At 54.3% G+C, this 13,203-nt stretch overlaps 32 non-coding genes across 32 annotated transcripts; 26 read left to right on the top strand and 6 right to left on the bottom strand.

Moving 5' to 3' along the window:
• Positions 1-242: 242 nt before the first annotated feature.
• On the top strand, positions 243-315 carry Trnam-cau. Its single transcript has one exon. It is a non-coding gene; the product is annotated as a tRNA-Met (tRNA).
• A 281-nt stretch (positions 316-596) lies between these two features.
• On the top strand, positions 597-668 carry Trnae-uuc. The gene has a single exon. It is a non-coding gene; the product is annotated as a tRNA-Glu (tRNA).
• A 198-nt stretch (positions 669-866) lies between these two features.
• Trnai-aau lies at positions 867-940 on the top strand. The gene has a single exon. It is a non-coding gene; the product is annotated as a tRNA-Ile (tRNA).
• A 581-nt stretch (positions 941-1,521) lies between these two features.
• Positions 1,522-1,593, bottom strand: Trnag-ucc. Its single transcript has one exon. It is a non-coding gene; the product is annotated as a tRNA-Gly (tRNA).
• A 341-nt stretch (positions 1,594-1,934) lies between these two features.
• On the top strand, positions 1,935-2,005 carry Trnag-gcc. The gene has a single exon. It is a non-coding gene; the product is annotated as a tRNA-Gly (tRNA).
• Positions 2,006-2,298: 293 nt separating this feature from the next.
• Trnam-cau lies at positions 2,299-2,371 on the top strand. Its single transcript has one exon. It is a non-coding gene; the product is annotated as a tRNA-Met (tRNA).
• A 281-nt stretch (positions 2,372-2,652) lies between these two features.
• Positions 2,653-2,724, top strand: Trnae-uuc. Its single transcript has one exon. It is a non-coding gene; the product is annotated as a tRNA-Glu (tRNA).
• Positions 2,725-2,922: 198 nt separating this feature from the next.
• Positions 2,923-2,996, top strand: Trnai-aau. The gene has a single exon. It is a non-coding gene; the product is annotated as a tRNA-Ile (tRNA).
• A 581-nt stretch (positions 2,997-3,577) lies between these two features.
• Trnag-ucc lies at positions 3,578-3,649 on the bottom strand. Its single transcript has one exon. It is a non-coding gene; the product is annotated as a tRNA-Gly (tRNA).
• Positions 3,650-3,990: 341 nt separating this feature from the next.
• On the top strand, positions 3,991-4,061 carry Trnag-gcc. Its single transcript has one exon. It is a non-coding gene; the product is annotated as a tRNA-Gly (tRNA).
• Positions 4,062-4,354: 293 nt separating this feature from the next.
• On the top strand, positions 4,355-4,427 carry Trnam-cau. Its single transcript has one exon. It is a non-coding gene; the product is annotated as a tRNA-Met (tRNA).
• Positions 4,428-4,708: 281 nt separating this feature from the next.
• On the top strand, positions 4,709-4,780 carry Trnae-uuc. The gene has a single exon. It is a non-coding gene; the product is annotated as a tRNA-Glu (tRNA).
• A 198-nt stretch (positions 4,781-4,978) lies between these two features.
• Positions 4,979-5,052, top strand: Trnai-aau. Its single transcript has one exon. It is a non-coding gene; the product is annotated as a tRNA-Ile (tRNA).
• Positions 5,053-5,633: 581 nt separating this feature from the next.
• Positions 5,634-5,705, bottom strand: Trnag-ucc. The gene has a single exon. It is a non-coding gene; the product is annotated as a tRNA-Gly (tRNA).
• A 341-nt stretch (positions 5,706-6,046) lies between these two features.
• On the top strand, positions 6,047-6,117 carry Trnag-gcc. Its single transcript has one exon. It is a non-coding gene; the product is annotated as a tRNA-Gly (tRNA).
• A 293-nt stretch (positions 6,118-6,410) lies between these two features.
• Positions 6,411-6,483, top strand: Trnam-cau. The gene has a single exon. It is a non-coding gene; the product is annotated as a tRNA-Met (tRNA).
• A 281-nt stretch (positions 6,484-6,764) lies between these two features.
• Trnae-uuc lies at positions 6,765-6,836 on the top strand. Its single transcript has one exon. It is a non-coding gene; the product is annotated as a tRNA-Glu (tRNA).
• A 198-nt stretch (positions 6,837-7,034) lies between these two features.
• Positions 7,035-7,108, top strand: Trnai-aau. The gene has a single exon. It is a non-coding gene; the product is annotated as a tRNA-Ile (tRNA).
• Positions 7,109-7,689: 581 nt separating this feature from the next.
• Trnag-ucc lies at positions 7,690-7,761 on the bottom strand. Its single transcript has one exon. It is a non-coding gene; the product is annotated as a tRNA-Gly (tRNA).
• Positions 7,762-8,102: 341 nt separating this feature from the next.
• Trnag-gcc lies at positions 8,103-8,173 on the top strand. Its single transcript has one exon. It is a non-coding gene; the product is annotated as a tRNA-Gly (tRNA).
• A 293-nt stretch (positions 8,174-8,466) lies between these two features.
• On the top strand, positions 8,467-8,539 carry Trnam-cau. The gene has a single exon. It is a non-coding gene; the product is annotated as a tRNA-Met (tRNA).
• Positions 8,540-8,820: 281 nt separating this feature from the next.
• Positions 8,821-8,892, top strand: Trnae-uuc. Its single transcript has one exon. It is a non-coding gene; the product is annotated as a tRNA-Glu (tRNA).
• A 198-nt stretch (positions 8,893-9,090) lies between these two features.
• Positions 9,091-9,164, top strand: Trnai-aau. The gene has a single exon. It is a non-coding gene; the product is annotated as a tRNA-Ile (tRNA).
• Positions 9,165-9,745: 581 nt separating this feature from the next.
• Trnag-ucc lies at positions 9,746-9,817 on the bottom strand. The gene has a single exon. It is a non-coding gene; the product is annotated as a tRNA-Gly (tRNA).
• A 341-nt stretch (positions 9,818-10,158) lies between these two features.
• Positions 10,159-10,229, top strand: Trnag-gcc. The gene has a single exon. It is a non-coding gene; the product is annotated as a tRNA-Gly (tRNA).
• A 293-nt stretch (positions 10,230-10,522) lies between these two features.
• Positions 10,523-10,595, top strand: Trnam-cau. Its single transcript has one exon. It is a non-coding gene; the product is annotated as a tRNA-Met (tRNA).
• A 281-nt stretch (positions 10,596-10,876) lies between these two features.
• On the top strand, positions 10,877-10,948 carry Trnae-uuc. Its single transcript has one exon. It is a non-coding gene; the product is annotated as a tRNA-Glu (tRNA).
• Positions 10,949-11,146: 198 nt separating this feature from the next.
• Trnai-aau lies at positions 11,147-11,220 on the top strand. Its single transcript has one exon. It is a non-coding gene; the product is annotated as a tRNA-Ile (tRNA).
• A 580-nt stretch (positions 11,221-11,800) lies between these two features.
• Trnag-ucc lies at positions 11,801-11,872 on the bottom strand. The gene has a single exon. It is a non-coding gene; the product is annotated as a tRNA-Gly (tRNA).
• A 341-nt stretch (positions 11,873-12,213) lies between these two features.
• Positions 12,214-12,284, top strand: Trnag-gcc. Its single transcript has one exon. It is a non-coding gene; the product is annotated as a tRNA-Gly (tRNA).
• A 293-nt stretch (positions 12,285-12,577) lies between these two features.
• Trnam-cau lies at positions 12,578-12,650 on the top strand. Its single transcript has one exon. It is a non-coding gene; the product is annotated as a tRNA-Met (tRNA).
• Positions 12,651-12,930: 280 nt separating this feature from the next.
• Positions 12,931-13,002, top strand: Trnae-uuc. Its single transcript has one exon. It is a non-coding gene; the product is annotated as a tRNA-Glu (tRNA).
• Positions 13,003-13,203: the final 201 nt, after the last annotated feature.

Here is a 13,203-nt window from a genome sequence, read left to right as displayed (position 1 = left end):
TGCGTGAGCCATGAGAATGAACCGCGGGATTCCGTGTGGAAAGAACCAATCATGCAGCGCGGACGACTGCTCGTTTGGACTCCTGCGTGCTATTGTACATACTGGCGTCGGCCTAGCATCGCAAGTTGCCTGCCGCGCCGTGAATGCACGTGTAGCAACAGAAAAAATGAGCCAGGGAGTGCAGACTCTCTACCACTTGTATTCGGTACTTACCAAGATTCCAGAAGGTCTAACGATCGCCTGCCTCGGTAGCGCAGTAGGCAGCGCGTAAGTCTCATAATCTTAAGGTCGTGAGTTCGATCGTCACCCGGGGCATCTAATTTTCTGTGACTGAAGGTGGTGCTGTTGCTAGGGCGCCAACTTATTTCTTGTTTGTTATCCACAACGTTTCAACGCTTCAGCGGGAAAATGTTTACTTCCTGTTATTGCTACATACAGCTTCCCTATTCCTCTTCTCCCAGCAGAGCATGAAGCCAAAAGCATTGCTCTGCGACGTTTGAGGTGCGCGCCTTGCCAGTCAGTATGTGCAAAGATGCTCGCAAAGAGAGCGACAATGCGACAAGCGACCGTACGAACGGTCGAATGAAACGGCCGCATCCGGTGTGGTCTAGTGGCTAGGATACCTGCCTTTCACCCAGGAGGCCCGGGTTCGATTCCCGGTACCGGAACGGAATTTTTTCCACACTAATCGTGACAAGTTTGAGCTGTCCGAGCGGCCGTTTCCCGTCCTGCTCGCAATATAGCTACTGTTTCGTGACCGTCAGCAGAATATAGACTAGGGAAGCAGACACACGACGACCATAGGAATGGTGTATGGCTTCATGCCATCTGATTCCAGCGTAGGGCTGAGCAGCTGCATCTGCCGAGGCCCGTTAGCTCAGTTGGTTAGAGCGTCGTGCTAATAACGCGAAGGTCGTGGGTTCGATCCCCCCACGGGCCACTTCTCTTTTACTACTGCGAAAAGGCAGCGCCGATTTCAGCTGGCGAGTGTGATGACCAAATGATCATCACCCTGCGTGGAAGTTGACAGAGGATCCGAACCCGACTCGTCGGGAAGCACTACAGCATTCACTCGGCAATGGCCATAATATCTTGAATACACTGGTTAGAGAAAATGAAAGAAAATGTCCGATTGCCGATGCGTAACAACTTTGGCCCTTGTCAGTACTTGGGCGGGTGAGCGCATGGGAACACAGGGCACTATTGGCAGTTTTACTTCCTATTTTTGTTTCTCCTTTGTTTTCGGAGCTACAGCCCGATTCGGCCAGGGAGACGCCACCGTGAAATGAAGGGGGCGTGCTGTGTGTCCATCGCCTCGCCTCTCCTTACCTCTCTCAGTCGTTTCTCGTGCTTGTCGTTTTGATATAGGCCGATTTGAGAGCGTCAGCTCTCGCGTCAGCTGAGCAAAGTCGAGACAAGTCGAGACACACTAAGGGCTGGTATGCAGCGAGTAAGAGGGCGAAAAAACAATAGTTTAAGAGCGCGTGGCAAAAGTACTCATACGCGAAATTAAAAGCCTGCTGCGGTGGCCGGGAATCGAACCCGGATCAACTGCTTGGAAGGCAACTATGCTGACCATTACACCACCACCGCACAAGCGAGCGCCCCGCCACCGCGCTGAGTCGGCTTCCCGCCTGTCGGCAGCGGCCGAAGGTGATCGTACCCGGCAGGCGCATTTCGAGGCAGGCTAGGGGAGCACATCCAGACGCATTCGGACAGCGTATCCGCGCACATTTCGCATCCTTTGGCAAGAGTCGGCGCCGGCGACGCAAGAGTACGCAGAGGACCGCGTTCTGGCGGCATCTTTAAGCAGTGCAGTGCAGGATTCAGCGTCTGCAGCATCTTCTCCACAGAATGCTACGGCGCTTGACGGCAGTCCCACTTTCCCTTGAGACATCTGCTCGGGAAGCAGCGTGAAGGTACCGCTGGCCCGAGCATCGGTGGTTCAGTGGTAGAATGCTCGCCTGCCACGCGGGCGGCCCGGGTTCGATTCCCGGCCGATGCATCATTTTGTTTTTTCTCCGGTAGGGGTGCTGCGTGTCTTTCGCACTCGAACTGCGTGAGCCATGAGAATGAACCGCGGGATTCCGTGTGGAAAGAACCAATCATGCAGCGCGGACGACTGCTCGTTTGGACTCCTGCGTGCTATTGTACATACTGGCGTCGGCCTAGCATCGCAAGTTGCCTGCCGCGCCGTGAATGCACGTGTAGCAACAGAAAAAATGAGCCAGGGAGTGCAGACTCTCTACCACTTGTATTCGGTACTTACCAAGATTCCAGAAGGTCTAACGATCGCCTGCCTCGGTAGCGCAGTAGGCAGCGCGTAAGTCTCATAATCTTAAGGTCGTGAGTTCGATCCTCACCCGGGGCATCTAATCTTCTGTGACTGAAGGTGGTGCTGTTGCTAGGGCGCCAACTTATTTCTTGTTTGTTATCCACAACGTTTCAACGCTTCAGCGGGAAAATGTTTACTTTCTGTTATTGCTACATACAGCTTCCCTATTCCTCTTCTCCCAGCAGAGCATGAAGCCAAAAGCATTGCTCTGCGACGTTTGAGGTGCGCGCCTTGCCAGTCAGTATGTGCAAAGATGCTCGCAAAGAGAGCGACAATGCGACAAGCGACCGTACGAACGGTCGAATGAAACGGCCGCATCCGGTGTGGTCTAGTGGCTAGGATACCTGCCTTTCACCCAGGAGGCCCGGGTTCGATTCCCGGTACCGGAACGGAATTTTTTCCACACTAATCGTGACAAGTTTGAGCTGTCCGAGCGGCCGTTTCCCGTCCTGCTCGCAATATAGCTACTGTTTCGTGACCGTCAGCAGAATATAGACTAGGGAAGCAGACACACGACGACCATAGGAATGGTGTATGGCTTCATGCCATCTGATTCCAGCGTAGGGCTGAGCAGCTGCATCTGCCGAGGCCCGTTAGCTCAGTTGGTTAGAGCGTCGTGCTAATAACGCGAAGGTCGTGGGTTCGATCCCCCCACGGGCCACTTCTCTTTTACTACTGCGAAAAGGCAGCGCCGATTTCAGCTGGCGAGTGTGATGACCAAATGATCATCACCCTGCGTGGAAGTTGACAGAGGATCCGAACCCGACTCGTCGGGAAGCACTACAGCATTCACTCGGCAATGGCCATAATATCTTGAATACACTGGTTAGAGAAAATGAAAGAAAATGTCCGATTGCCGATGCGTAACAACTTTGGCCCTTGTCAGTACTTGGGCGGGTGAGCGCATGGGAACACAGGGCACTATTGGCAGTTTTACTTCCTATTTTTGTTTCTCCTTTGTTTTCGGAGCTACAGCCCGATTCGGCCAGGGAGACGCCACCGTGAAATGAAGGGGGCGTGCTGTGTGTCCATCGCCTCGCCTCTCCTTACCTCTCTCAGTCGTTTCTCGTGCTTGTCGTTTTGATATAGGCCGATTTGAGAGCGTCAGCTCTCGCGTCAGCTGAGCAAAGTCGAGACAAGTCGAGACACACTAAGGGCTGGTATGCAGCGAGTAAGAGGGCGAAAAAACAATAGTTTAAGAGCGCGTGGCAAAAGTACTCATACGCGAAATTAAAAGCCTGCTGCGGTGGCCGGGAATCGAACCCGGATCAACTGCTTGGAAGGCAACTATGCTGACCATTACACCACCACCGCACAAGCGAGCGCCCCGCCACCGCGCTGAGTCGGCTTCCCGCCTGTCGGCAGCGGCCGAAGGTGATCGTACCCGGCAGGCGCATTTCGAGGCAGGCTAGGGGAGCACATCCAGACGCATTCGGACAGCGTATCCGCGCACATTTCGCATCCTTTGGCAAGAGTCGGCGCCGGCGACGCAAGAGTACGCAGAGGACCGCGTTCTGGCGGCATCTTTAAGCAGTGCAGTGCAGGATTCAGCGTCTGCAGCATCTTCTCCACAGAATGCTACGGCGCTTGACGGCAGTCCCACTTTCCCTTGAGACATCTGCTCGGGAAGCAGCGTGAAGGTACCGCTGGCCCGAGCATCGGTGGTTCAGTGGTAGAATGCTCGCCTGCCACGCGGGCGGCCCGGGTTCGATTCCCGGCCGATGCATCATTTTGTTTTTTCTCCGGTAGGGGTGCTGCGTGTCTTTCGCACTCGAACTGCGTGAGCCATGAGAATGAACCGCGGGATTCCGTGTGGAAAGAACCAATCATGCAGCGCGGACGACTGCTCGTTTGGACTCCTGCGTGCTATTGTACATACTGGCGTCGGCCTAGCATCGCAAGTTGCCTGCCGCGCCGTGAATGCACGTGTAGCAACAGAAAAAATGAGCCAGGGAGTGCAGACTCTCTACCACTTGTATTCGGTACTTACCAAGATTCCAGAAGGTCTAACGATCGCCTGCCTCGGTAGCGCAGTAGGCAGCGCGTAAGTCTCATAATCTTAAGGTCGTGAGTTCGATCGTCACCCGGGGCATCTAATTTTCTGTGACTGAAGGTGGTGCTGTTGCTAGGGCGCCAACTTATTTCTTGTTTGTTATCCACAACGTTTCAACGCTTCAGCGGGAAAATGTTTACTTCCTGTTATTGCTACATACAGCTTCCCTATTCCTCTTCTCCCAGCAGAGCATGAAGCCAAAAGCATTGCTCTGCGACGTTTGAGGTGCGCGCCTTGCCAGTCAGTATGTGCAAAGATGCTCGCAAAGAGAGCGACAATGCGACAAGCGACCGTACGAACGGTCGAATGAAACGGCCGCATCCGGTGTGGTCTAGTGGCTAGGATACCTGGCTTTCACCCAGGAGGCCCGGGTTCGATTCCCGGTACCGGAACGGAATTTTTTCCACACTAATCGTGACAAGTTTGAGCTGTCCGAGCGGCCGTTTCCCGTCCTGCTCGCAATATAGCTACTGTTTCGTGACCGTCAGCAGAATATAGACTAGGGAAGCAGACACACGACGACCATAGGAATGGTGTATGGCTTCATGCCATCTGATTCCAGCGTAGGGCTGAGCAGCTGCATCTGCCGAGGCCCGTTAGCTCAGTTGGTTAGAGCGTCGTGCTAATAACGCGAAGGTCGTGGGTTCGATCCCCCCACGGGCCACTTCTCTTTTACTACTGCGAAAAGGCAGCGCCGATTTCAGCTGGCGAGTGTGATGACCAAATGATCATCACCCTGCGTGGAAGTTGACAGAGGATCCGAACCCGACTCGTCGGGAAGCACTACAGCATTCACTCGGCAATGGCCATAATATCTTGAATACACTGGTTAGAGAAAATGAAAGAAAATGTCCGATTGCCGATGCGTAACAACTTTGGCCCTTGTCAGTACTTGGGCGGGTGAGCGCATGGGAACACAGGGCACTATTGGCAGTTTTACTTCCTATTTTTGTTTCTCCTTTGTTTTCGGAGCTACAGCCCGATTCGGCCAGGGAGACGCCACCGTGAAATGAAGGGGGCGTGCTGTGTGTCCATCGCCTCGCCTCTCCTTACCTCTCTCAGTCGTTTCTCGTGCTTGTCGTTTTGATATAGGCCGATTTGAGAGCGTCAGCTCTCGCGTCAGCTGAGCAAAGTCGAGACAAGTCGAGACACACTAAGGGCTGGTATGCAGCGAGTAAGAGGGCGAAAAAACAATAGTTTAAGAGCGCGTGGCAAAAGTACTCATACGCGAAATTAAAAGCCTGCTGCGGTGGCCGGGAATCGAACCCGGATCAACTGCTTGGAAGGCAACTATGCTGACCATTACACCACCACCGCACAAGCGAGCGCCCCGCCACCGCGCTGAGTCGGCTTCCCGCCTGTCGGCAGCGGCCGAAGGTGATCGTACCCGGCAGGCGCATTTCGAGGCAGGCTAGGGGAGCACATCCAGACGCATTCGGACAGCGTATCCGCGCACATTTCGCATCCTTTGGCAAGAGTCGGCGCCGGCGACGCAAGAGTACGCAGAGGACCGCGTTCTGGCGGCATCTTTAAGCAGTGCAGTGCAGGATTCAGCGTCTGCAGCATCTTCTCCACAGAATGCTACGGCGCTTGACGGCAGTCCCACTTTCCCTTGAGACATCTGCTCGGGAAGCAGCGTGAAGGTACCGCTGGCCCGAGCATCGGTGGTTCAGTGGTAGAATGCTCGCCTGCCACGCGGGCGGCCCGGGTTCGATTCCCGGCCGATGCATCATTTTGTTTTTTCTCCGGTAGGGGTGCTGCGTGTCTTTCGCACTCGAACTGCGTGAGCCATGAGAATGAACCGCGGGATTCCGTGTGGAAAGAACCAATCATGCAGCGCGGACGACTGCTCGTTTGGACTCCTGCGTGCTATTGTACATACTGGCGTCGGCCTAGCATCGCAAGTTGCCTGCCGCGCCGTGAATGCACGTGTAGCAACAGAAAAAATGAGCCAGGGAGTGCAGACTCTCTACCACTTGTATTCGGTACTTACCAAGATTCCAGAAGGTCTAACGATCGCCTGCCTCGGTAGCGCAGTAGGCAGCGCGTAAGTCTCATAATCTTAAGGTCGTGAGTTCGATCGTCACCCGGGGCATCTAATTTTCTGTGACTGAAGGTGGTGCTGTTGCTAGGGCGCCAACTTATTTCTTGTTTGTTATCCACAACGTTTCAACGCTTCAGCGGGAAAATGTTTACTTCCTGTTATTGCTACATACAGCTTCCCTATTCCTCTTCTCCCAGCAGAGCATGAAGCCAAAAGCATTGCTCTGCGACGTTTGAGGTGCGCGCCTTGCCAGTCAGTATGTGCAAAGATGCTCGCAAAGAGAGCGACAATGCGACAAGCGACCGTACGAACGGTCGAATGAAACGGCCGCATCCGGTGTGGTCTAGTGGCTAGGATACCTGCCTTTCACCCAGGAGGCCCGGGTTCGATTCCCGGTACCGGAACGGAATTTTTTCCACACTAATCGTGACAAGTTTGAGCTGTCCGAGCGGCCGTTTCCCGTCCTGCTCGCAATATAGCTACTGTTTCGTGACCGTCAGCAGAATATAGACTAGGGAAGCAGACACACGACGACCATAGGAATGGTGTATGGCTTCATGCCATCTGATTCCAGCGTAGGGCTGAGCAGCTGCATCTGCCGAGGCCCGTTAGCTCAGTTGGTTAGAGCGTCGTGCTAATAACGCGAAGGTCGTGGGTTCGATCCCCCCACGGGCCACTTCTCTTTTACTACTGCGAAAAGGCAGCGCCGATTTCAGCTGGCGAGTGTGATGACCAAATGATCATCACCCTGCGTGGAAGTTGACAGAGGATCCGAACCCGACTCGTCGGGAAGCACTACAGCATTCACTCGGCAATGGCCATAATATCTTGAATACACTGGTTAGAGAAAATGAAAGAAAATGTCCGATTGCCGATGCGTAACAACTTTGGCCCTTGTCAGTACTTGGGCGGGTGAGCGCATGGGAACACAGGGCACTATTGGCAGTTTTACTTCCTATTTTTGTTTCTCCTTTGTTTTCGGAGCTACAGCCCGATTCGGCCAGGGAGACGCCACCGTGAAATGAAGGGGGCGTGCTGTGTGTCCATCGCCTCGCCTCTCCTTACCTCTCTCAGTCGTTTCTCGTGCTTGTCGTTTTGATATAGGCCGATTTGAGAGCGTCAGCTCTCGCGTCAGCTGAGCAAAGTCGAGACAAGTCGAGACACACTAAGGGCTGGTATGCAGCGAGTAAGAGGGCGAAAAAACAATAGTTTAAGAGCGCGTGGCAAAAGTACTCATACGCGAAATTAAAAGCCTGCTGCGGTGGCCGGGAATCGAACCCGGATCAACTGCTTGGAAGGCAACTATGCTGACCATTACACCACCACCGCACAAGCGAGCGCCCCGCCACCGCGCTGAGTCGGCTTCCCGCCTGTCGGCAGCGGCCGAAGGTGATCGTACCCGGCAGGCGCATTTCGAGGCAGGCTAGGGGAGCACATCCAGACGCATTCGGACAGCGTATCCGCGCACATTTCGCATCCTTTGGCAAGAGTCGGCGCCGGCGACGCAAGAGTACGCAGAGGACCGCGTTCTGGCGGCATCTTTAAGCAGTGCAGTGCAGGATTCAGCGTCTGCAGCATCTTCTCCACAGAATGCTACGGCGCTTGACGGCAGTCCCACTTTCCCTTGAGACATCTGCTCGGGAAGCAGCGTGAAGGTACCGCTGGCCCGAGCATCGGTGGTTCAGTGGTAGAATGCTCGCCTGCCACGCGGGCGGCCCGGGTTCGATTCCCGGCCGATGCATCATTTTGTTTTTTCTCCGGTAGGGGTGCTGCGTGTCTTTCGCACTCGAACTGCGTGAGCCATGAGAATGAACCGCGGGATTCCGTGTGGAAAGAACCAATCATGCAGCGCGGACGACTGCTCGTTTGGACTCCTGCGTGCTATTGTACATACTGGCGTCGGCCTAGCATCGCAAGTTGCCTGCCGCGCCGTGAATGCACGTGTAGCAACAGAAAAAATGAGCCAGGGAGTGCAGACTCTCTACCACTTGTATTCGGTACTTACCAAGATTCCAGAAGGTCTAACGATCGCCTGCCTCGGTAGCGCAGTAGGCAGCGCGTAAGTCTCATAATCTTAAGGTCGTGAGTTCGATCCTCACCCGGGGCATCTAATCTTCTGTGACTGAAGGTGGTGCTGTTGCTAGGGCGCCAACTTATTTCTTGTTTGTTATCCACAACGTTTCAACGCTTCAGCGGGAAAATGTTTACTTTCTGTTATTGCTACATACAGCTTCCCTATTCCTCTTCTCCCAGCAGAGCATGAAGCCAAAAGCATTGCTCTGCGACGTTTGAGGTGCGCGCCTTGCCAGTCAGTATGTGCAAAGATGCTCGCAAAGAGAGCGACAATGCGACAAGCGACCGTACGAACGGTCGAATGAAACGGCCGCATCCGGTGTGGTCTAGTGGCTAGGATACCTGCCTTTCACCCAGGAGGCCCGGGTTCGATTCCCGGTACCGGAACGGAATTTTTTCCACACTAATCGTGACAAGTTTGAGCTGTCCGAGCGGCCGTTTCCCGTCCTGCTCGCAATATAGCTACTGTTTCGTGACCGTCAGCAGAATATAGACTAGGGAAGCAGACACACGACGACCATAGGAATGGTGTATGGCTTCATGCCATCTGATTCCAGCGTAGGGCTGAGCAGCTGCATCTGCCGAGGCCCGTTAGCTCAGTTGGTTAGAGCGTCGTGCTAATAACGCGAAGGTCGTGGGTTCGATCCCCCCACGGGCCACTTCTCTTTTACTACTGCGAAAAGGCAGCGCCGATTTCAGCTGGCGAGTGTGATGACCAAATGATCATCACCCTGCGTGGAAGTTGACAGAGGATCCGAACCCGACTCGTCGGGAAGCACTACAGCATTCACTCGGCAATGGCCATAATATCTTGAATACACTGGTTAGAGAAAATGAAAGAAAATGTCCGATTGCCGATGCGTAACAACTTTGGCCCTTGTCAGTACTTGGGCGGGTGAGCGCATGGGAACACAGGGCACTATTGGCAGTTTTACTTCCTATTTTTGTTTCTCCTTTGTTTTCGGAGCTACAGCCCGATTCGGCCAGGGAGACGCCACCGTGAAATGAAGGGGGCGTGCTGTGTGTCCATCGCCTCGCCTCTCCTTACCTCTCTCAGTCGTTTCTCGTGCTTGTCGTTTTGATATAGGCCGATTTGAGAGCGTCAGCTCTCGCGTCAGCTGAGCAAAGTCGAGACAAGTCGAGACACACTAAGGGCTGGTATGCAGCGAGTAAGAGGGCGAAAAAACAATAGTTTAAGAGCGCGTGGCAAAAGTACTCATACGCGAAATTAAAAGCCTGCTGCGGTGGCCGGGAATCGAACCCGGATCAACTGCTTGGAAGGCAACTATGCTGACCATTACACCACCACCGCACAAGCGAGCGCCCCGCCACCGCGCTGAGTCGGCTTCCCGCCTGTCGGCAGCGGCCGAAGGTGATCGTACCCGGCAGGCGCATTTCGAGGCAGGCTAGGGGAGCACATCCAGACGCATTCGGACAGCGTATCCGCGCACATTTCGCATCCTTTGGCAAGAGTCGGCGCCGGCGACGCAAGAGTACGCAGAGGACCGCGTTCTGGCGGCATCTTTAAGCAGTGCAGTGCAGGATTCAGCGTCTGCAGCATCTTCTCCACAGAATGCTACGGCGCTTGACGGCAGTCCCACTTTCCCTTGAGACATCTGCTCGGGAAGCAGCGTGAAGGTACCGCTGGCCCGAGCATCGGTGGTTCAGTGGTAGAATGCTCGCCTGCCACGCGGGCGGCCCGGGTTCGATTCCCGGCCGATGCATCATTTTGTTTTTTCTCCGGTAGGGGTGCTGCGTGTCTTTCGCACTCGAACTGCGTGAGCCATGAGAATGAACCGCGGGATTCCGTGTGGAAAGAACCAATCATGCAGCGCGGACGACTGCTCGTTTGGACTCCTGCGTGCTATTGTACATACTGGCGTCGGCCTAGCATCGCAAGTTGCCTGCCGCGCCGTGAATGCACGTGTAGCAACAGAAAAAATGAGCCAGGGAGTGCAGACTCTCTACCACTTGTATTCGGTACTTACCAAGATTCCAGAAGGTCTAACGATCGCCTGCCTCGGTAGCGCAGTAGGCAGCGCGTAAGTCTCATAATCTTAAGGTCGTGAGTTCGATCGTCACCCGGGGCATCTAATTTTCTGTGACTGAAGGTGGTGCTGTTGCTAGGGCGCCAACTTATTTCTTGTTTGTTATCCACAACGTTTCAACGCTTCAGCGGGAAAATGTTTACTTCCTGTTATTGCTACATACAGCTTCCCTATTCCTCTTCTCCCAGCAGAGCATGAAGCCAAAAGCATTGCTCTGCGACGTTTGAGGTGCGCGCCTTGCCAGTCAGTATGTGCAAAGATGCTCGCAAAGAGAGCGACAATGCGACAAGCGACCGTACGAACGGTCGAATGAAACGGCCGCATCCGGTGTGGTCTAGTGGCTAGGATACCTGGCTTTCACCCAGGAGGCCCGGGTTCGATTCCCGGTACCGGAACGGAATTTTTTCCACACTAATCGTGACAAGTTTGAGCTGTCCGAGCGGCCGTTTCCCGTCCTGCTCGCAATATAGCTACTGTTTCGTGACCGTCAGCAGAATATAGACTAGGGAAGCAGACACACGACGACCATAGGAATGGTGTATGGCTTCATGCCATCTGATTCCAGCGTAGGGCTGAGCAGCTGCATCTGCCGAGGCCCGTTAGCTCAGTTGGTTAGAGCGTCGTGCTAATAACGCGAAGGTCGTGGGTTCGATCCCCCCACGGGCCACTTCTCTTTTACTACTGCGAAAAGGCAGCGCCGATTTCAGCTGGCGAGTGTGATGACCAAATGATCATCACCCTGCGTGGAAGTTGACAGAGGATCCGAACCCGACTCGTCGGGAAGCACTACAGCATTCACTCGGCAATGGCCATAATATCTTGAATACACTGGTTAGAGAAAATGAAAGAAAATGTCCGATTGCCGATGCGTAACAACTTTGGCCCTTGTCAGTACTTGGGCGGGTGAGCGCATGGAACACAGGGCACTATTGGCAGTTTTACTTCCTATTTTTGTTTCTCCTTTGTTTTCGGAGCTACAGCCCGATTCGGCCAGGGAGACGCCACCGTGAAATGAAGGGGGCGTGCTGTGTGTCCATCGCCTCGCCTCTCCTTACCTCTCTCAGTCGTTTCTCGTGCTTGTCGTTTTGATATAGGCCGATTTGAGAGCGTCAGCTCTCGCGTCAGCTGAGCAAAGTCGAGACAAGTCGAGACACACTAAGGGCTGGTATGCAGCGAGTAAGAGGGCGAAAAAACAATAGTTTAAGAGCGCGTGGCAAAAGTACTCATACGCGAAATTAAAAGCCTGCTGCGGTGGCCGGGAATCGAACCCGGATCAACTGCTTGGAAGGCAACTATGCTGACCATTACACCACCACCGCACAAGCGAGCGCCCCGCCACCGCGCTGAGTCGGCTTCCCGCCTGTCGGCAGCGGCCGAAGGTGATCGTACCCGGCAGGCGCATTTCGAGGCAGGCTAGGGGAGCACATCCAGACGCATTCGGACAGCGTATCCGCGCACATTTCGCATCCTTTGGCAAGAGTCGGCGCCGGCGACGCAAGAGTACGCAGAGGACCGCGTTCTGGCGGCATCTTTAAGCAGTGCAGTGCAGGATTCAGCGTCTGCAGCATCTTCTCCACAGAATGCTACGGCGCTTGACGGCAGTCCCACTTTCCCTTGAGACATCTGCTCGGGAAGCAGCGTGAAGGTACCGCTGGCCCGAGCATCGGTGGTTCAGTGGTAGAATGCTCGCCTGCCACGCGGGCGGCCCGGGTTCGATTCCCGGCCGATGCATCATTTTGTTTTTTCTCCGGTAGGGGTGCTGCGTGTCTTTCGCACTCGAACTGCGTGAGCCATGAGAATGAACCGCGGGATTCCGTGTGGAAAGAACCAATCATGCAGCGCGGACGACTGCTCGTTTGGACTCCTGCGTGCTATTGTACATACTGGCGTCGGCCTAGCATCGCAAGTTGCCTGCCGCGCCGTGAATGCACGTGTAGCAACAGAAAAAATGAGCCAGGGAGTGCAGACTCTCTACCACTTGTATTCGGTACTTACCAAGATTCCAGAAGGTCTAACGATCGCCTGCCTCGGTAGCGCAGTAGGCAGCGCGTAAGTCTCATAATCTTAAGGTCGTGAGTTCGATCGTCACCCGGGGCATCTAATTTTCTGTGACTGAAGGTGGTGCTGTTGCTAGGGCGCCAACTTATTTCTTGTTTGTTATCCACAACGTTTCAACGCTTCAGCGGGAAAATGTTTACTTCCTGTTATTGCTACATACAGCTTCCCTATTCCTCTTCTCCCAGCAGAGCATGAAGCCAAAAGCATTGCTCTGCGACGTTTGAGGTGCGCGCCTTGCAGTCAGTATGTGCAAAGATGCTCGCAAAGAGAGCGACAATGCGACAAGCGACCGTACGAACGGTCGAATGAAACGGCCGCATCCGGTGTGGTCTAGTGGCTAGGATACCTGCCTTTCACCCAGGAGGCCCGGGTTCGATTCCCGGTACCGGAACGGAATTTTTTCCACACTAATCGTGACAAGTTTGAGCTGTCCGAGCGGCCGTTTCCCGTCCTGCTCGCAATATAGCTACTGTTTCGTGACCGTCAGCAGAATATAGACTAGGGAAGCAGACACACGACGACCATAGGAATGGTGTATGGCTTCATGCCATCTGATTCCAGCGTAGGGCTGAGCAGCTGCATCTGCCGAGGC

This window comes from Schistocerca americana, unplaced genomic scaffold (genome assembly GCF_021461395.2).
Source record: "Schistocerca americana isolate TAMUIC-IGC-003095 unplaced genomic scaffold, iqSchAmer2.1 HiC_scaffold_473, whole genome shotgun sequence".
Classification (NCBI taxonomy): Eukaryota; Metazoa; Arthropoda; class Insecta; order Orthoptera; family Acrididae; genus Schistocerca; species Schistocerca americana.
This window is presented reverse-complemented; position numbering and strand designations above follow the sequence as displayed.